The sequence below is a fragment of the Gorilla gorilla genome, chromosome 13 (assembly GCF_029281585.2).
Source record: "Gorilla gorilla gorilla isolate KB3781 chromosome 13, NHGRI_mGorGor1-v2.1_pri, whole genome shotgun sequence".
NCBI classification, from domain to species: Eukaryota; Metazoa; Chordata; class Mammalia; order Primates; family Hominidae; genus Gorilla; species Gorilla gorilla.
In genome coordinates this window covers 114,979,013-115,001,182 of record NC_073237.2, presented here as the reverse complement: position 1 = coordinate 115,001,182, position 22,170 = coordinate 114,979,013, and the positions used below count along the sequence as shown (strand labels likewise).

At 36.4% G+C, this 22,170-nt stretch overlaps 1 long non-coding RNA gene across 2 annotated transcripts in view; it reads right to left on the bottom strand.

Annotated features, from left to right (window-relative positions):
• LOC134756841 (uncharacterized) overlaps window positions 1-21,701 on the bottom strand; it is a 78,907-nt gene extending 57,206 nt beyond the window's left edge. The window contains exons 1-2 of one of the 2 annotated variants that reach the window (XR_010130139.1): window positions 21,583-21,701; window positions 1,301-1,374 (exon numbers count right to left, since the gene is read on the bottom strand). This is a non-coding gene — a long non-coding RNA (uncharacterized lncRNA). Of the gene's footprint in view, window positions 1-1,300; window positions 1,375-21,564 lie in introns of both variants that reach the window. The other variant, XR_010130138.1, reaches the window with a different exon arrangement.
• Between the last annotated feature and the right edge of the window lie 469 nt (window positions 21,702-22,170).

Here is a 22,170-nt window from a genome sequence, read left to right as displayed (position 1 = left end):
ACCAGCATTTGTCATTAATACAAACCAAGGTTTATTCATGGTCTAGTCATCAACAGTGGACACATGAAATATATTTTATAAATAGTTTTTGATTTGAGTTAGAGTAAGCAACAGAAAAAGCAAATACAAGGAATAGAGAAGAGGGAAAAAAGGGGTGGGAGAGGAGAGGGATTTTTCATCCTAATACAAAGGGGAGAGAGACCACAACTCTGAATTGGGAGTGAGGGAACCCATTCCTCATGATTGCCCTGGCATTCAACAGCTGTGTGACTTAGGGCTAATCACATAATGTCTCTGTGACTCAGTTTCAGCACTAGCAACTCCAATCTAATAATGCTTATTTGTCCACATCTCATGAACACCAGAAGATTTAATAAGATGCCTGTGTTCAGTGAAAAAGAAAAAGCAATACCTGGACATTCCAGTTTAAAGTGTGGTTGTTCTCCAATTACAAATATGAAGAAAACTAGAGTGTCTACAGCACAAGGACAATTTAGTTAAGCAGATGATTAACTGAACACACATACATCGATACATGCATTTGCGCCCCTATACATGCACACAGCCCTACAACACTTTCTCCTTTAAAAGTATTATTATTTATTGACCTTTAAGCAATTATTGTTTTGTAGAAACTGGTTAAATAATTGATAAGCATGGTCTCGTTTAATTTTATAACTTATGGGTTAAATACTACTATAGAATAATTTTCAGTCTGAACGATCTAGAGTCTTTAAATGTCCGCTTCATTTTATATATACGTACTTTTTCTCCCCCATTAAATGGATGACATTTCAGTAAATGGCTGTTTTTCACTGTTTCTCCTAAATTTAAACACAGAGCTTCAGCCATTTTCCTTGCACCAATGAACCACCGTATGGTGCCTTGAACCGATCAAGTAAAACTCATTGAGGAAAATTTAGCACCAGCCGGTTGCTAAATGCTGAGCTGGGTCTGGCTATTTCTTAACTGCTCTGTATTTGCTCATCCAGTCCCAGCATCGGCACTTGGTGCACATTAATCCCTTGTGATATATCCCTCTCAGCAACTCCTCAACAAAAACCTTGACTGCGGAATCTTATTGACGATAGCAAGCTAGTGTTTTACAATGGACTCCTCTTCAAAACTCTTTACTCAGATGATATGCATATCATATATGAGATATGAAAGAGAGAAACGAGGTCAGAAAGAGATTCAGAAAACTTGAGTGATTTGGCAGGTCTCCCATGAGAACTCTGAGGGAAGGACCAGGGTGAGGCCAAGAGCTAGAGATATGAAATCGGGAAAGGTGGAGACTTACCCACAGCTCTGCCAATGCCATACTGTGTGTTCTTGGGCAATTCATTTTAAATCTCCCAGCATTAATTTTCTCATCTGTAAAAATGGAAAGAGAGAATTAAGCTAAAGTTGGAAAGTACCTGGCAGAGGTGTCTGAGGCAGACACTGAGAAGCAATCATGATACTTTTTCCCACGGAGTTAGTGATGGGTCCCCATGTTCTTCTCAACACACACTCCAGGCAGCCTGGAACAATCCAAGCTGGCCCATCATTTAGAATATATCTGTCATTCCTGGACTAAATAATTATTAACATCCATTATAAATCTAATATTTTAAGAATATATTGCTGCTGTGGAAAGAATCATGAACTTGAGATCAGAAGACCAGGTTTAAATTCTGGTTCTGACATTTATTACTTCTGTGACCTTAAGTAAATCAATTCATACCTTTGGTCCACTTTATTTTTGTAATCTGAAAAATGGGAATAAAATATCAATGCCTTATGATCAATGTGACGACCAAATGATATATAGGCGAATGCACCGAAATGCATAACATATCCTGGCACACTGTAGACATTTGATCACCCATTAAAATTTAAGTTGATGGATATCCCAGTTACACTGATTTGATATTTACAAAAATATGCATGTATCACTGATCACATGTACCCTGAAAATGTGTACCTCTATTATGTATCAATAAAAACAAATTTAACAAAATTTATTTTGAAGATGACATCTGGTGCGACAAATGCACACGTGATGAAGTTGATACAGATGCTGGAAGCTAACAGAAAAGTGGAGGACATATGGAGGGTAAGTCCTTCTGTAAAATTTCAGCTCTTCCCTTTTTCCACCACTGCTGCTGATGGGTCCTACAGTTCTGGACCTGGAGTTATTATCAGTGGCCCACACATATTTCATTGCCCAAAACCAATTAAGAGGCTATGTCTTCCTCCCTCAGTTCTAGATATCTGGCTCACAAACCCACTTCTGGATGGCCTGTCTAGGAATTGCCAGCATCTGTCAGTTCCCTCCTTGCCTTTTCCCCTCCCCTAATCTCCTATCTTGATACTCAATGGGATAGATGTTTCACCAGTATCTTAACTCAGTGGGTAACTTTGCTTGGTTCATCTATATTTGTGTGTATCTTGAGAAAAGATAGCTTGAGGTCAGGATGTGTTGCTAGGGGCTGCTTTCCTTCCACATCATCATCACCACCCTAGATGTCTAGGCCCTTAGTGTCTGTTCCCAAAGTTTGTAATTATATTTCTGTTGAAAGATAGTTGTTTGGCAGTCGTGGTGGCTCACACCTGTAATCTCAGTAGTTTGGGAGGCTGGGTTGAGAGGATTGCTTGAGGCCAGGAGTTCAAACCCAGCCTGGGCAAAATAATGAGACCCCCGTCTCTACAAAAAAATAAAAATAAAATAGCCTGGTGTGGCATGTGACTGTAATCCTAGGTACTTGGAAGGCTGAGGCAGGAAAATTGCTTGAGCCCAGGAGTTCAAGGCTGCAGTGAGCTATGATGGTGCCACTGCACTCCAGCCTCAGCAACAGAATGAAAAAAAAAAATAAAAAGAAAGGAAGAAAGATAGTTGTCCATACAGCATAGTTATTGGTGTGTTTGTGTGTGTGTGAGAGAGGGGTGTTAAAAGATTAAGGTGCAAGTAGCAGTTTCCCTTGACAGTTGATCATCGACTTATTGCTAGCAATTACAAGTACTCCTCCAGAGCTCCTCAACCCAGATGAGATGTGCTGCATGCTACTGAAATAGAGATGGAATGGTCTTTAGTCCACACCTGTCCCTGTGCTGGCTGCAGGTGCTCCATCTCAGGCAAAACAGGGCAATCTCCTTTTGATGACACATCCCATTGTTCCTCCTTTCTCATTTTGCCCCAATCTATAGGATGTTATCTAGTCTCAGGCTGTGTGTATGTGTTGCGCCAGGGGTTGTGGGGTGAGGTACTGATTATGCATGTGTACATTTTATATATTTTTTTTCTAGTTCAGAATCACTTTATGCCTTTCTCTGCTGTAAATGTAGTGTTATTTAAAGCAGGACAGGGCTTATGTCCAGGAGTGTATGCTGGCGGGGGGGGGGGGGGGGGGGGGGGGCGCACTGATTCTGGGTCCAGAGAAGAAATTTGATGAGTTCCTAATTAAGTAAAAAATTAATATTTGTAAAGATTTTCCAGTCACATTACTTTTACTTGGACATCTTTACTCTAGTATATCCAATGAAATAATAATTAGCCTATAAATCATAAATATGTTCCAAGCAGGGCAGATGTTATTTAACAAATTTGTATAGCCAGTGGTGGCATGGAGCTGAGTCAGGAGCAGGGGCTGGGAAAAGCTAAATTATCTTGAAAATTTGAATAAATTTGATTTTGAAGTTTGTGAAGGAATCTGGGAGGGATGGTGTCTGGAAGAATCATGGAATAGAAAGAAACGAGAGGAGTAATAAGATAATATGAGGCCTGGATACCTTGCAGGATGAAACAGCCATGAAAAATCCTCAATCAAGCAACAAAGGGACTCTTATAACCAAGAATATGTAATAAACAGTTTTGAGTGGCGATATGGTTTGGCTGTGCCCCCATCCAAATTTCACCTTGAATTGTAACAACTCCCATGTGTCAAAGGCAGGGCCAGGTGGAGATAATTGAATTATGGGTGTGGTTTCCCCATACTCTTCTTGTGGTAGTGAATAAGTCTCAAGAGATCTGATGGTTTTATAAACGAGAGTTCACCTGCACAAGCTCTCTCTTGCCTGCCACCGTCTAAGACGTGCCTTTGATTCTGCTTTGCCCTCTGCCATGATTGTGAAGCCTTCCCAGCCATGTGGAACTGTGAGTCCCTTAAACCTCTGTACTCTATAAATTACCCAGTCTAGGGTATATCTTTATTAGCAGTGTGAGAACAGACTAATACAAGTGGTTTGAATTATTGTGATCTAAAATTCTTCTTAGCTCCCCAAATTTTGCACTAAATATTCTGCGTATAAAGAATATACATTCCTTGTAAGTTGTATTCCTAGATATTTTATTTTCTTTGTAGCAATTGTGAACGGAGTTCACTCATTATTTGGCTCTCTGTTTGTCTAACATTGGCATATAGGAATGCTTGTGAGTTTTTCACATTGATTTTGCTTTCTGATATTTTGCTGAAGTTGCTTATCAGCTTAAGGAGTTTTGGGGCTGATGACAATGGGGTTTTCTAAATATACAATCATGTCATCTGCAAACAGAGACAATTTGATTTCCTCTCTTCCTGTCTGAATACCCTTTATTTCTTTCTCTTGTCTGATTGCCCTGGGCAGAATTTCCAATACTATGTTGAATAGGAATGGTGAAAGAGGGCATCCTTGTCTTGTGCGGGCTTTCAAAGGGAATGTTTCCAGGTTTTGCCCATTCAGTATGATATTGGCTATGGGTTTGTCATAAATAGCTCTTATTATTTTGAGATAGGTTCCATCAATGCCTAGTTTATTGAGTGTTTTAGCATGAAGGGGTGTTGAATTTTATTGGAGGCCTTTTCTGCTTCTATCACTGCTCAAGGAAATAAGAGAGGACACAAACATATGGGAAAAAATTCCATGCTCATGTATAGGAAGAATCATTATCGTGAAAATGGCCATATTGCCCAAAGTAATTTACAGTTTCAATGTTATTCCCATCAAGCTATCATTGACTTTCTTCACAGAACTAGAAAAAAAACTTTAAATTTCATATGGAACCAAAAAAGAGCCCGTATAGCCAAGACAATCCCAAGCAAAAAGAACAAAACTGGAGGCATCATGTTACTTGACTTCAAACTACACTGCAAGTCTATGTAACCAAAACAGCATGGTAATGGTACCAAAACAGGTATACAGACCAATGAATTAGAACAGAGGCCTCAGAAATAATGCCACACGTCTACAACCATCTGATCTTCAACAAACCTGACAAAAACAAGCAATAGGGAAAGGATTCCCTGTTTAATAAATGGTGCTGGGAAAATTGACTAGCCACATGCAGAAAACTGAAACTGGACCCCTTCCTTACACGTTATACAAAAATTAACTCAAGATAGATTAAAGACTTAAACATAAAACCTAAAACCATAAAAACCCTAGAAGAAAACCTAGGCAATACCATTCAGGACATAGACATGGGCAAAGATTTCATGACTAAAACACGAAAAGCAATTGCAACAAAACCCAAAATCGACAAATGGGATCTAATTAAACTAAAGAGTTTCTGCACAGCAAAAGAAACTATCATCAGAGTGAAGAGGCAACCTACAGAATGGGAGAAAATTTTTACAATCTATCCATCTGACAAAGGTCTAATATCCAGAATCCACAGGGAACTTAAATAAATTTACAAGAAAAAAACAAACAACCCCATCAAAATGTGGGTGAAGGGTATGAAGAGACACTTCTCAAAAGAAGACATATGTGTGGCCAACAAACATGAAAAAAACCTCATCATCACTGGTCATTAGAGAAATGCAAATCAAAACCACAATGAGTTACCATCTCATGGCAGTTAAAATGGTGATCATTAAAAAGTCAGGAAACAACAGATAATGGAAAGGATGTGGAGAAATAGAAACACTTTTACACTGTTGGTGGGGGTGCAAATTAGTTCAACCATTGTGGAAGACAGTGTGGTGATTCCTCAAGGATCTAGAACCAGAAGTACCATTTGATCCAGCAATCCCTTTACTGTGTATATACCCAGAGGACTATAAATTATTCTACTATAAAGACACAAGCACACTTCTGTTTACTGAGGCACTATTCACAATAGCAAAGACTTGGAACCAACTCAAATGTCCATCAATGATAGACTGGATAAAGAAAATGTGGCAGAGACACTCCATGGAACACTATGCAGCTATAAAAAAGAATGAATTCGTGTCCTCTGCAGGGACATGGATGAAGCTGGAAACCATCATTCTCAGCAAACTAACACAGGAACAGAAAACCAAACACTGCATGTTCTCACTCATAAGTGGAAGTTGAACAATAAGAACACATGGACACAGGGAGGGGAACATCACATACTGGGGCTTGTCAGGGGTTAGGGGGCAAGGGGAAGGAGAGCATTAGGATAAATATCTAATGCATGCGGGGCCTAAAACCTAGATGACAGCTTGATGGGTGCAGCAAACCACCATGGCACATGTATACCTATGTAACAAACCTGCATGTTCTGCACATGTGTCCCATAACTTGAAGTATAATAATAATAAAAAAAGAATATACATGAAATACGTGTAGTGTATGTGAATACATGTGTATGTATATATAAGTGAAAAAAATTCAAAGACAAATGTTAATTTGACTCAGCTCAGAGCAGTCTCTGGGTATGTGAATAATGCATGGGACACAGAGATGACTCATACATGTCTAAGCTATGAATTTAAACCATAAACCTCCTCAGAAACTTGATGATATCTCATGAGATTTAGAATTCCAAAGGTGACAACATTTGGGACCTGAAACTATCTTATGAAGATCTCAAGGATCAGGAAAGCTCAGTGAACATCCGGGTCTGGACAATTCCTGTAACCAAGATCAAATGCCTTGTCCTCTAGGGAGTCTTCTTCAAATACTACTTGATAAAAATTAATTACTTTTTGAAGCTCTTATATAACTTTGTGTATATAACTTGTTATAGATTTTTGTGTTTGTGCCTGTCTCCCTAGCTGATCCTCAGTGCTATACTTATTTGTTAGTATTCTTCAGAACTCATTCCTATGTTTTGTGCATGAATTAAATGTTTCTATGATATTACCTTTCTCCTTGCTTCTTAATAAAAGGCTGCATCCTGTGCATTGGCTTAAGACTAGAAATAACAATAATAAATCCAGTCAGAAGCAGCAAGGAATGGAAGAAACTGTGAAAGCATGTGAAGAAATATCCAAAATCTGCAGAATAAAGTAAAAGACTAACCAAAAAATGTGAACCTCATAGATGAACGCAGAGATTTTACTAACAGGAAGAAAATCTCTGCATTACATCTCTGCATTCAAATGATTGCATCTTACTCTTCCATTTTCTACCATTTTCTTCCTCCTACCCTATTCTATTTAAACTCTAGACAAAAACTAAAGTCCCCATTCCCAGTAGCCTGCAGTTAGGTGAGATCCACTTCTATGGTGATGAAGTAGTAGTCAGAGTGGGGTCGCAGGTGCCACTGCAGTGGGCAAGCAGTCTCAATGTGGACCTAAGTTGGCCCTTGAAGACATTTCTGCTCAATGACTCTAATAATCTGTGGCCATGATCAAACATTGAACTTTAGGCCCACTACAGACTCAATAAGTTTTGGTGCATTGGGAGGAACTGAAAATACAATATGCAATGCTAGTTTCATGTTGAAAACTCCACTAAGCTTTAAGTAATTAACATAGCAAACTTTGGAAACATACTCTGTTGACACTTCAAGTTTTTGTCAGAAAGCAAGCTTCAATTGTTAAATTGCACCTTCCCCCATCCCCAACCCTAGGAAGTTTCCATACTATGTTCAGTGGTCATTGGACATAATTTTCTTGTTTTCATTCTCAGGAATATTCATGGAATACTCTCTGCCCCACCCTATTCTACTTTGGCTGAGGGAAGATGTTCAAATTGTTCAAAATCAATTAGATGGACTATTAGTCATTCAGAGGCTAATTGCTGTTATTATCTCATTATTCATCATAATCCCAATAACATAAGAATAATGCAAAATTGAAAAGTTAAATCCAATTTGCTATGCAGTCATCAGAAAAGATCCTAGTGATTTCTAAACATGGACCTCAAGATGGAGTTTCAAGTCTCTTCTCCCTAGTCAGTTTAGCAACTGTTGTCAGACCTGTACTGTTCTAGGTATCAGGCCTAAACTTTCTACTGGAGTACAGCCATGTGTAGGGTGAGAATGGGGTAGTGGGAGAAAACAACCATAAAAGGGATGTGGTCCTTGACTTGATGAAGCTTTCTGTCTTCAAGATATTATGTATCTCTTTATTAATATAAAAAGACAGAAATAATAAATAACAAATTAATTAAATGTTATGGGTGCAAAGTGCAGGGAATAATTTGTCCCTTTTTTTTTTTCTGGGATCCAGGTAATTTTAAAACCAGGTCTTAAATGATACCTAGCACTTTATTTTTTCAACAAAGATAAGAGAAACTCTTTTTTGCAAAGGAAACTGAATGCACAGAAGGAATGCAGGTGATTTTAGGAAGTGGTGGTATTTCTGATGGTCTAGGCAAACAAAGAGTGTGTCAGAAGAAGATGGGATGGACAGAATTTATAATCGAAGATGAACCTGAAAGGAATATTGGAGTGGGACTGTGATGAGTCAAGAAGGCAGGCCCAGTGGCTTAGATTTTATATTGGGGGCAGTTAGAAACCACTGAGACTTTTAAGTGGGGGAAATGTTAATAGAATCCTTATATTCAGGAAGAGAACTCTGGCACCTATTATGAAAGTTGGTTTAGAGGTGAAAGAATCTGGAAGAAATAAAGAACAACATGTAAGTCATTGTAAAAATTTGGGTGAGATTAGTAAATTGAATCTGTGCTCTTAAAAATCTTGTGATCATGAATATTCTTTTAAATGACTCCACACAATGGAAGGTTCTATAGCAGTGAAAATGAATATATTGTAGGTATAAACGATATAGATGAATTTTAAACATAACATGTTGAATCAAAATAAAACCAACTGTTAAGACTACTTACAATGCAATAGCATTTTTAAAAAGCTAACAAATTAGCAAAGCTAAATAATATGCTTAGAGGCATGTACATTGTGATAAACTAAATTTTATAAGTGCAAGAAAATCAAGCAAAAATTTCAGGACAGAATTTATTTTTAAGGAGGAGGGAGGAAGAAAAGATCAGAATGGGACATACTCAGGTATTTCAAACAGAAACTGCCATTGCTGTTTAGATCTTAAGTTGGGCAGTAGATTGAAGTGTTTCTTTTATTATTATGCTTCTGAATGTATATATACATTTCATATGTCCTTTTGTGTTTAGCAAATATTACATTAACTAAAAATTTTCCTCAAATATTAATTTTAGGAGATCAATTTTTCCAAGCAAAAACAAGTGAATGATTGAGCAAATTACCCTTCTGTCCTCTGACCTATTCTTGTCTCAATATTCTAAATTATTCAGGAGAAATATTTCTGCTTTTTTTATTATTTGGTGAAAGTAATTTGGAAATGGGTGTTATTTATGATGACTACCATACTGCCTCTGGCTCTTTAAATGAAGTCAACTCTTTCACACATCTTGTGGGAATTTCACAGAGAATACCACTGTGAAATCATGGGGTCTAAACAAGTTCTCCCTTGTCTCACTTACATGCTTCCATGCTCCCAGCACCCAGATCTTCAGCCCTCTAATCCCTGGTCCTGGGACTTGGCTTTTCACATCTGCTTCTATAACATGTACAGTAATGATGCTGAAGGGCCTGCATAAGCCAAACAATACATGAAGCATTTTACAAGATTCCACTAGCAACTCCAGGAGACATTACAATCTTGACTTTGCAGGTATAGGTTCTAGGGCTCACAGAAATAAAATAGCCTGCCTCCTTTAGTCAGGTGGTAAATGGTAGTACCTGGTTTTGAACACAGGTAATATGAGCCCAGAGTTCATGTTTATAACCACTTTGGTAAATGCCTCTGTCTGATTAGCATTATAAACTAATCACCTCTCCTTTGGCTTTGATGGGTCTATGCCATTTTCAGAGAGAGCAATGCTATCCACCAGCCCACTGACAGGTCTAGATACTCATGGAAGGAAGAGAAGTTTCAGAAAATATCAGCCAAAAAAGTAAAGACAACATTGAAAGCTGACCCATCCCAGATTTTCAAACCCATTTTCTGGGCATATCCATGATGGAATATGTATAATAATGCAGAGACCAGAAAAGGGAACTAAGATATTGTCTGGGCCATGATGTGTGCTATGGAATAAGATAAGCATGGTAGGAAGATGAAGGGTGACAGTCTAAATCACAGTGCCTACATGAACACTGCAATTAGGCATGTGTTGGAGCAGGAATGTGTCTCTAAAGAGATACGTTATCAGAAGTCTTGGCAAAAGAGGACAGAAGAATCCAAATTCTGGCCCATCTGTTCCCTGTGGAATAGAGACTACCATGGTGACTCTTTGCATTAGGATCAGAGCTAGGCAAAGGAAAACCAGGTTCATTAAAAACAAAGGCCATGGATTCAGCCAAGCCAGCTGGAGTTCATGGCTGCCATGCAATTCTGGGGACCAAGAGCATGGACCCCAGGGGCAGACAGCCAAGTTCATTGGTCGGGCTTAACATTTCCTGGTCAATGCCTGTCTCACTGGCATAAGTATAAATGAAATAATGTAAATAAAGCTTCATGATGTGATTGGAATATGCAAAGTGTTGAATATATAGTAGGTTCAAGAAAAAGAAAGTAAGCATGTTTGAGAAATATCATCATGTTTAAGTTCGCTTACCAGGGGCAAATATGGAAGCCCATACTCTGTAGCTTTGCTAGTTTAGGAGTGATGCTGTTCTCCCTAGCTCCTGCAGGGCAAAATCACTGGTTGAAAGCTCATCTATTCCTTATACCTGAGTGTGGCTGGTGAAGACATGGGCAAACAGAGGTGAGAGTTGGGTGGCCCCACCAAGGAGAACACAATGAGGACTGGCACTAAACTCAACTGGAAAAGCTGCTCTCAAGCCTGAATTATAATTGCTGGGTTTTCTTGTGGTGGTCGTTATTTCTTTGTTTAATCTCTCCCAGTTGACAAATCTGGTAGAAATACCTCCTGGGGCCTGGTTGATTGAATACTTAAAAGTTCATGAGGGGAGATTATGTTTCTATTTAATTCTACTGATTACCTTTGGTTCAAAGTCATTAGGTAAGCTAAGGTAAATTATTATTAGCAGGAATCTTATTAGTTTTGTCCACCATTTCATGTATTCAGAAAGCATCAGGAATCCAGGAAAATGTTAAAAATAGAAAGAATACTGATCAGAGGGGGAAAGTCGTAGCTTCTGGCCCCTCTTAGTCAATGTTCTTGTTGAAAAGCTTTGCATCTTTCCAGTAGGAATCAGAAAATCATAGAAACACTATCACAATTACAACCCTCCAGACTATGATAGTTGTTGCAATGAGGTGTTACAATGCAACATGAACTAATAAAAGGAAGGCATCAAATAAAAGGGATGATGAGAGTGAAAGCATTCATGGAAGAAGTGGCTTCTAGGCTGGGATACAGAGGAAGGATAGCTCTGAGAATGTTCACACCATGGTGAGTCTTGGAAATAAGGCCAAAAACTGAGTTTTATCTCCAAAAGTCAAGAGACAACATACTGACCAGAAAAGAACAATTGAGCAGATTAGGAAACAGAATCCTGATTATCTGTGTGCCGTTGGGCAAGCTATTTATATTAGCTAACGTATGTATGAAGAAGGAGGTCCAAGACAATATTTGTGTGATTCAGAGACTTTGGAAAGATGTATTTTATGTGTATATATGTGTATGTGCTCATGAGATAAGTAGCACTCTTTCCTTTAAGCCATGAGCCATGCCTTTAATTGCTGATCAGCTGTCCATCAAGGCCGGAAGGGTGCTCTTGCTTGTCAAGTGTCTGTTTCATCCCTGTGTAATTGGCTCCTGAATGTCCTGATACATCGCTAGCCATGATCCTGCTTGTTACTTACTGGAAGATATGGGTTGGGGGCAGAAAAGCAAAATGGCATCTTCAGAAGATAAAAGAAGGAACAAAGATATTTACATTTCCCTAGCTCTATGGGTCCATCAAAAATTAAGGTAGCAAATTAAATGTTTCTGAAAGGTAATGCTAGGTGAGGACACAAGAATTGTAAGAGTTTCAGAATCATAAGAAGGATGCATATAGACAATTATGTGGTTGCACCTTTGAAGACAAAGGCTACCCATAAAACCCTGAAGAGGCACTGCAGTGTAGAAAAACAGCCAAGACCACGATCTTGAGGTCAGAAAGTTTGCACTGTAATCTCAGGCCTGCTGCAACACCATGTGGGACTCTGGTAAATGACTTACCTTCTTGGAGATTCTGATTCTTGTAAAATGGTCATAACAATGTTTATGATGAAACATTTCTAGGAAGAGTCAATGAGTTACTCAATGAGTTGGTATACCTACAGGTGCCAGGTAAAACATTTCGCATGCCAAAACAATTCAGAATTGTTGGCAAAGGTTTATTTGGGCTTAAGTATTAAAAACAAAGACTGAATCTAAGGTAGACTTTTGAGGCAGAGGATGGAGTTTAAGAGTAACTATGACTGATCTGAAATCTTAGTGGTGTTTCCATATAGCAGGCTGGGTCACAGGAAAATTGGAGTGTAAGGTGGTTCCTTGGACTTTAAAACACGAATCTGTGCTTCCTCCCTCCAAGACGTGATTGTTCTAGTTTTTTTTCACCGGCTTCTTTATTCTGTACTTTAGATCTACTCTCTATAGCCATAGATTCTGTCTGGTAGATTCTATTTGCTGAACTCTATCACTCAGTAATAGCCTTTTATGGCTGGTCTTTTGGCTTCTCGTTGCACCTTTCATTCACTTATTTATTCACTTATTCAACCAACATCTAACACATATTTATTGTGTGACAGCAATGTCTGCCATGCTAGTGATACATTAATGTCATGAACAGACAATAACCCCTGCTTACAGACACTTTGCATTCTAGGTAGGAGATATAGACAGTAAATAACCTACTAGATTAGAGGATAATCCACACAATAGAGACAAGTCAAGCAGGGGCAGAGGATGAGAAGTGACCTGGGTGGGGATAAGTGTTTACAGTTTTTAACAGAGTGGTCAGAGGTCTTCCTGAGAAGGTGAAATTTGACAAAGACCTTTAGGAGGCAAGAGAGTGAGTCATGCAGATATGTCAGAGAAGAACATTGTAAAGGAAGTTAAAAATGAATGTGAAGGTCCTTGCATGGGAGCAAGTGGTCGGAACATCAAGGAGAAAAACAGAGGCCAGAGTGGCTGGAGTGAAATGAGCAGGGAGGGCAGCAGTTGTTGGAAGTGAGGTTAAATAGGTAAGGCAGGGATCCAGGTTGTGGAGAGCCTTGCAAACTATCTTAAATGCTCTGGTTTACTTTGAGAGGAATGGGAAGCTATTGAACAAAGGAATTACATTCTGGCTGCTATGCTAAAAATAAATCTAGTTGAGGCAAGGGCAGAAGATAATGGAATAATTCACAGGAGAGATGCTGATGGCTACAAAGCGGGCAGTAGAAGAAGAGGTGGTAGAAAGTGGGCAGATTCAGTCTCTTTTTAAGTAAGAGCTGCCAGCCTTTGGTGGTGCACAGACTGTGCGCTGATAGAGAAAAATCAAGGTATCAACTGCCTCATTTAATCTGATTTTGCAGTACACATTTCCAAGAGTAAGGGTGTGACTCTGAGTAGAACTTTTCCTACCAAGCTAACTCATACTCTTCCAGTTTGCATATAAGTTGGTTGCTCTATCTAGAGCAGTTGTGGTGGACAAGCATAGGGGTAGGAAATGTTAGCCTGTTCCATGCTGGAAATCAAGGCTATTGTGCTGTTCTTTCAGCAGGGGGTGTGAACAGAGACAGTTATCCATAGGAGGGACTTGAAGGGGCATTCCCTTAGACAGGAATGAGTTATCACCATGATTGGAATGTCTTTTTAGTAAGTTAAAAGTCTTGTTATTTGCCTCCTTTTACATAATGGAATGTGACAGCTATAATGGTCACATAATAAACTCAACTTCACAAGCTATGTCATGGTTATTTAAGACTAGAGTCTAAGCCCTCTGCTTCTTTTTTTTTTTTAAATTTTTTTCTCTCTTCCCTATGCTCCAATATTCATTTTTAAAGGTGAATCTTTCCCACTATTCATGTCTCTACTTCTCAGATTACAAAATCTTCGAGTGATGGTTTCTGTTCTTGACACCAGCATAAGGCAAATGGGTGTGCAGTGGCACTAGTGTCATCCTGCTAGGGAGCAGACCCCAAATCTGCCAATTATTAATTAACTGATTGTTCTTGGGCAGGACACTTCATTGCTCTGAGTCCTTAGTTTGGGTTTAATGTTTTTGTGTGCATTTTACAGGGCTTTTTTTTTGTTTTTAAATTAACAAGATAATGTATGTGACATAGTACAGTACCAAGACCTATATTAAATTCTTTGAAAATTATATACTAATACTATTTATTATTAGTAGTAGTAATAGTATTCATATCTTGGCTAGGCAGATGAACAGATATACAAATAGATGAAGAAATATCCTGTGATGTCTTTTCACAAAATGCCACTTTTCCTTGATGAGAATCACTTGTTCTTTGATCTGTTTTGGCAGCCTAGCTAAATGGGTGGGAATTCCAGTTTTAAACTATACCCCCCAGGTTACCTAAATAGAATGGCTAAAGCAGAGAAAATGGCCAATAATGTCAAGAACAGAGTCCATCTAACAGAAAGGGCCCCAGCTGCAAGATCATTAGCCCTGGAAATTATCTACGCTATTGTTGATCCAGAATGCACTACTACAATTTTAAAATTAATTTAGCCTAATTACCCTCACTTAATAAGACAACTTGTCAGTTATCACCACTCCCATAGTCTTCTTCATTTCCATCTCTTTTTAGCCTAAATTATCCTCTTCTAAGCTTGTTTTTAATGTATTGCAAAAAAAAAAAAAAATCCTTGGAGGTATAATTAACTTTTTCATTCAGAATCCTAATTTCCTCTCCAGCTCTGTTGCTGCAGTATTTAAACTATTTATTATGCAAACTTGCAGAACTTAAACTATGAATTATGTACAAATCTCTGGATGAGAGCTCTGTCCTAAAAATGGCATTTCAGTGTCTTTCTAGTCCAAGGTAAGCAAATGTGGGGAAATGAATGTTGTAATTTACAAATGGGCTTACATTCGAGAGTAAGCTTTTTAAAAAATGATTTATCTATGCCAAGTATTTTAAAAATCCTTTGAAGATATATAGTTACTTAACTCTTTCTATCAATTTTATTTGTTGCTGTCAGAGATGGAGATTTTGTTGTAGCTTTTAGTATGGAAGTCTAATGGCAAATACAGTTTTTCATTCATTCATTCACTATGTCAATCTTTTATTCATCAAATACTTATTGAGGGAGGTGCAATTCAGGATCAACTGAATGAGGCATGGAATTTAAACAGTAAATGCAAGGTACTCAGTCCCAATTCTTAGGGAGTCTATAATTTAGTAAGAGATAAAGACACTTAGACAAGTACAATATGGTTTATATAGCACAATAAGTGCAATGGTAAAGGGAAATAAGGCAATGCAGAAGACAGAGGAAGACATCCAAACAGATTATGGAGGGGGGCAGGGAAAGTGGCCCAGATAATTTGATGTTAAATTTGTGGTTGAGAGTAACCTGTAGAAACCAGATGGGCAAAGGTAGGGGTAAGGTATTTGTTTCTGTGTATTTGTAAGTTGGAAACAGTGGGTAGAACTGAAATAAGCAGAGAGCAAACAAACATGTATACAAGTAAAGAGGTCAGAATCAGCATGACCTATTCAAGGCTTGCAAAAGAAAAATAATCATCACGGTTAAACTTAGAGAATGAGGAGATGCATGAAATGGAGCCATGAAATAAGGAATCGATAGCCATATGTTTACATTGCTTACATTTATTTTCCGGTATATATAAAAATTCAATTTGCCTTTCCAGAGGCAATATTTTAAAAGATCTCTATACTGAAAGCTAGAATCTAAAATTAGTAATTTTTAGAATTATCTGGTGGCATACATAATCAGACAGAATCCCAGCAACTAAAAACTTGAAAAAATTCCTCTAAATCTTGTTATCTGTGTCTTCTATGAAATTATGTGACTTCTCTGAGCTCTAGTTTCTTCATTTGTCTAAGAGCAAAGGTAATGGTACTAGTAATTCATGGATAGTCAGTTGACAAAACTATTAAATTTTGTTATTAAAGTTCAAATGTGGGACATTTGACTACTCAAATACCTGTTCATTACCATCTTCACCACCTTCTTCTAACAATTTCCTCCTAAAGTGGAGGAAAGTAAAGCACAGAAAAAACAATGAGCATTCTTACTTTGCTCCAGGCACTGTTCTAAATGTTTAACACCTATTCGATTACTTAAACTTTGCAACAAACTATGAAGCTGGCACTATTATTCTCCCCATTTTAAACATGAGTCATAGAAGCATAGAGTTTTAAGGAATTTTTTTCTAAAATTAGCTAGTGGTGTATCTCTGATTTGAATCCAGGCCATCCGAGTCTGCAGCACCTTTGCTTAATCACCACATAATAACCACTCATTAGAGCTGAAATAAATACGCAAAAGACAGCACATTATGATCTATGCTGAATTAATGGTGATTGAAATTTCACATGACTCGTCATGATTTCAAACAAGACAGCCCATTCTGATCTCAATGGGGCAGGAACCCAGTGTATGACACAGAGTAAAATCTTCTTCATATTTGTGAAGAAGGATGCACGAATGAAGAAATAAAAGCAAGAGAGGAGGATTGCAGTGAAATAGAAAAGAGGCTCAGCCAAAGTCATGTGACCTGTATCTTAATTTGAACTACTCAGTGATCTGTCCTGTGTTACCTTTGGAAAGTACTTTCTCTGTCTACAAAGTTAGTTTGCACCATTGAAAAACAAATAGGCTATTAAAACTAACCACTCAGGTAACTTTCACATTGGATATTTTATTCTAAAATATCAAAATGAGTAGTTCAACTTCTTAAAGTGATATTCTTGAGATATAACTTGATGTTGAAGAAAACATTTTTTTGGCAACTTGCCTAATATCACTGAAAGCAATTAAAACTAAAGTTTTTTTTCTTGAAATCACATTTTATTGCACCAGCTGTGGAGTTTATTTGTTTGCTCAAATTCGCCCAGTTGGAGATAATATCTTTCCTTTATATCCCTATTGCACTTTCTCAGTCCCTTTGTTATGACATTTATAACAGTCTGGCTAATATTAAGATTATTTGTGTACATTCCTGTCTCTTCCATTGAATCAGAGCCCCCTAAAGGCAGAGACTACTTTTATAATCTTTTTACCTCCCACTGTGCCTAGCATTGTGCCCAGCATGTCATAACAACTCAGTGAATACTCATTGACTTGAATGAACACACATTTCTGAAACTTGACTCAATTTAAATTTTAAAAATCATTCCATTTGCTTTTATGTTGACATTTTCTTTATAATGGCAGAAATCAGCTTGCATTTTACAAAAGCTTTGCAACTGAATTTATTTTTTCTTATTTGTCAAAATCTATATAAAAAGAGAAAAAATTTCTAAATGAAATCAAAAGATAACAGCTATAATAAGATTAACCTGCAGCATCTGCAGCACCAGTAATAACACGAAAAGAATTCTTCCTATTCCAGAATGCCTAAGAAATACATATATGAATCTCTTAAGAAACTTAATTTTAACCATGGCTAAATTAAATGGTATTGTAATATCTCCAAATGGATCTCAATGATTGCACACTAATTAGTGCCTACAGTGGGACAGGGTATACTAGTTACATATTATAATCTGGAGAGAAATGTGTATGTCAAATCAGAAGACAGGATTTCTAGTCTATTCTTCACCATTTACTTTCTAAGTGATCGTGAGCAAGCAAACCAGCTGATTCCACCAGTTTCCTGATCTATAAATATGAATGGTAACATTTATCTTGTATGATTACATGGTAGTTAAGGGTGCATATTCCATAATTAGAATTTGAGGATACCAATTTCTAGTTCCACCACTAATTAGAGACATAATTTTGGGCAACTTCCTTAATACTCCTATATTTTATTTTTCTCATCTGTAAGATGTGGGTAATAATAGTACATTCTCCAAAGAGCTGGTGATAATTGTTGGTATAATATATACTAAGTAATAAGCATTTCATGATTTACAACTGTTATTATTATTATGCCCTTATATTACTGAATCATGGTGGGAATCAAATAAGATAATTTATGTCAGGAATCTTGAAAGTGACTTTAAAGCATGCAGACAAGAGAGATTATTATTAATAAAATGTTTACATGTAGCAAATAATTCAACATATTTTTTCTTTTAAAAGAAAATGAGTCTCTCATTCTCTGTCTCATGAGAGAAAAATGTTCAAAAAGGTATGCATAACTATGGAAATAGTGCTTCTAAATTTGAAAAATAATAATAAAATAATAATATTGAGTAATATGTGACACAAAAGTAATACATTTCATTAATGTCTCATGACTTGGCAAAGGTGGGACAACATGTACACTGTTTCCAGAAATGGCCTGATTTCTAATATGTTTTATTCCCTCCAAAACTAAGCCTTAAAAAGGTTCTGCAAAATGGTGCCTTGAATATGCTACTGTGATGAGCAGAACTAGGACAAGCAGATATGCAGCATCTAGAGAGTGTTGTCAAGCCTCAGCTTTTCTCACAATCCTAGTGGAAACAAATATGAGGAATGGATTCCCCTTCAAGTCAAAAGAAAGCCTAGAGACTAGTGGGCGATCATTGTGAATTGTTGACCCACCATGTCTTTTGAACCTCCAGAGGTGTAGATTTATATGGGTCGTGCTTAGTGTGTTGTATCTTTTGGAATACTTGGGAGAGGAATATTTGAAGTGAGAAGAGAAGAGAAGACTAGGGAACACAAGAGTCTGGGCCCTGCTTTCTATCAGGGCATGGACTATCAGCTGCAACTATGCATTGTTCTACAGGCCAAATATTTACGCACTTCCCATCTCATGAGACTCCCCTACTTAAGGTTTCACGGGAGCTCCAGGGAGCAGTCAAAAGAACATAACAAGACACCCAGTAGGGTCTGCAACTAGATAGAGAGGAAGCACAGAAAACAAAAGTCTGCAAATAGAGAGGAAGCACAGAAAACAAAACAGAGTTGGAGGGGAAAAGAAGTCAGCCTAAAAAACTAAAACATTATTAAAGAAAAAAATATGTATAATCATATACAATCTTATTGCAATATATACCCTTGGATAAGATTATTTAATATTATAAAACATCACTTTTCCAGTAACTAATATGTGAGAGTAATAGAGAACACAGAAAAAAATCACAAAGTAAAATATATAAGGTAATAAAAATCAAGAATGCAGCTATAAGTGACTTTGATAAAAATACAAGATCTTTAGTACACCATTAGTAGAAGTCTCAAAATAAGAAAAATAAATAAACATAGAAGAAAAAAATTAAACAAATAATAGAAAATATTTGGAAACTCATTTTGAAGCTGGATTTATTCTTTGAATGTAAGGTTCATTCTAATATATCAACATAATTCTCTATATTATCATACTAAGGAAGAAAACTAGCTGAATATAGTGAAAGATTCTAAAAAGATATTTAATAAATTCATGAACCATTCTTAAGAAATTGTAGTTAAATAACAATTGAGTAAGATTATGTAATATGATAAATATCAGGAAAATGAAAGAAAAATGACTGCTACCTACATTAGCACTCAAAGATGTTTTGTATTCTACCAAATATCAAAAGCAGAAAAATTAAATAATTTTAATTAAATACTTGAGGACAATAGATTTAAAATTCTTTCACTTTAACAAGGTTATATACATAGAGAACCTCAAGTTTCAGTTAAAAAAATAACTAAGAAATAATAAGAGATTTGGTAAGGTGGCTGGATATAAAATAAATGTACAAAATAAGCATATTCTTTCTATTCTTGCAATAAGCAATGGAAAAGGGCAATCAAAAAATAATTAAAATAGCTACCAATTTATAAAATGATTAGAAATAAATTTAACATAAAGGAACAGGATCCCTATGTAATTTTAGTGAAAGATACAAATGAAACAAAATGAAATAAAACAAAAACCTGTTAAAAAGAATGGCATGCCTTTGTATGCAAAGACACATTACAATAATGGACCGATATTAAAGTAATTAATATAAAATATGAGATTAAAGTATAATATAAAAATTAAGTCAATTCCAATTGGAATGACCCCATGTAAATTTTATCTTTCTATCTAAGTATATATTCATCGCTTATTTATTAGGCAAAGAAGACCATTCGAAAATGATGTTAAAGTTTATATAAAGTCTTAAATACTATACAAGAAAAGTGTCAAAAGAAGAATAGCAAATATTGCCTTGCCTTACTGATATTAGAATGTATTATAATAGTTCTGTGTTTAACTCAGAGTATTGGAATAAGAATAGAAAATGAATTAGTTTGTCTAGGCTGATAATTGACTACGTATTCTGACACATTATGCAGTCACATTAGCCTTGCCATTTTTTAGATAAAGCATGCCAGGTATATTCTGGTTTAAGGACGCTTACATGTGCTGTTCCCTCTACTTCAAAAGCTTTGCTATTAGACATACACATAAATTGCTCTTCAACTCCATTCAGGTGTCTGTTCAAATGTCATTTTATGAAAAAGGACATCACTGGGCCCCCTTTCTAAAAGAACATTCTTGAATCTTTATCTCCTACGTTACTCTATTACCATCAAATCTTTATTTATATATTTAGCTAGCCAGTTGTTATTTTCTGATTCTTCCATCTAGACTATAAACTCAATGAGAACGGGAAATTTAGTTCTTTTGTTATGTATTATGACTTTAGGACTTAGAAAATTTCATGACATGAAATATACATTCAAAATCCTAAAATAAGTCAAAATATTTATATGAGAATTTAAAATGGAACAAAGGCAGCATATTAATGTTGGAGAAAAGGATGGTTAAACTAAATGATGCTGGCACAACTGGCTACCCATCTGGAAGAAAATTAAGTTTGAGTCTGTTTCACATCATAGATAAAATAAATTCCAGATGGTTTAGAAGCTTAAATACAAAAATAAATGATTAACTAAATAAAACAAAAGTATCACAAGACATTCTAAGCATAGGGAAAACCTTCATAATCAAGAAAGTAAAGGGAAGAAATAAAAACAAACGTATTTGTTTAATAAAAAATTAGAATATTACATATGTATATATAGTGTGTGTTGTTAATTATAGAATATTATATATATATACACACACATGCACACACACAGTAAGCAGCTAACATTAGACTGGGAGAAATATAAAATATTTACCAACCTTATGACAGAAGAAATGGTTTGAGATCATTTTGAAATGTATTACAAATTTAAAGAAAAAGGATTAAAGAAAAGTAAGCAGTTGTCATTATCAAGTCTAAATAGTAAGTGAAAATATGAAGTAATATTTATATTTTTTGTAGTCCAGGAAATAAAACTTACAAGTATATTGAGCAATACCTTTATGGTCCACCACATTAGCAACATTTAATAAGAGATCATTTTTTCTTTCTAGTAGAGTAGCAGAGTTTCAGAAGAAAAAATACTCTCATACATTGTTTGTATGAATTTGCATTGTTACAGGACTTGGAGAACAATTTGGTAATATCTACTAAAACTAATTATATTCATATTCTATGTGTTAGTCAGCTTTTGTTGTGATAGCAAAGAATCTCTCAAATCACTGTGACTCACAGCAAACACTTATTTTCTAGATCTGAGGATCACCATGACTCTGCTATTTTTGGTTGTTTTTCTTTCTGGAAACTAGGCTCGAAAAGTAGTCACTATCAAGGCCCTGTTCTCACGAGGTAGGGCAAAACTCAAAAGGGTGCTCAGAATTTACGCTTTAAAGTCAAATTCCTTTGATTATAACAAGTTCAAATTCACTGAGATGGGAAAATGCACTCAAACCTTAGGTATGGGGAGGAACAGAGTTAATATTTGCTGAGTAATAAAGGAATCCACCATAATATTCAACTCAGAATTTCCAGTCCAGTTAATCTATCTTTCGGAAGTGAAACATACACATCTATTTGTGTGAAAAGC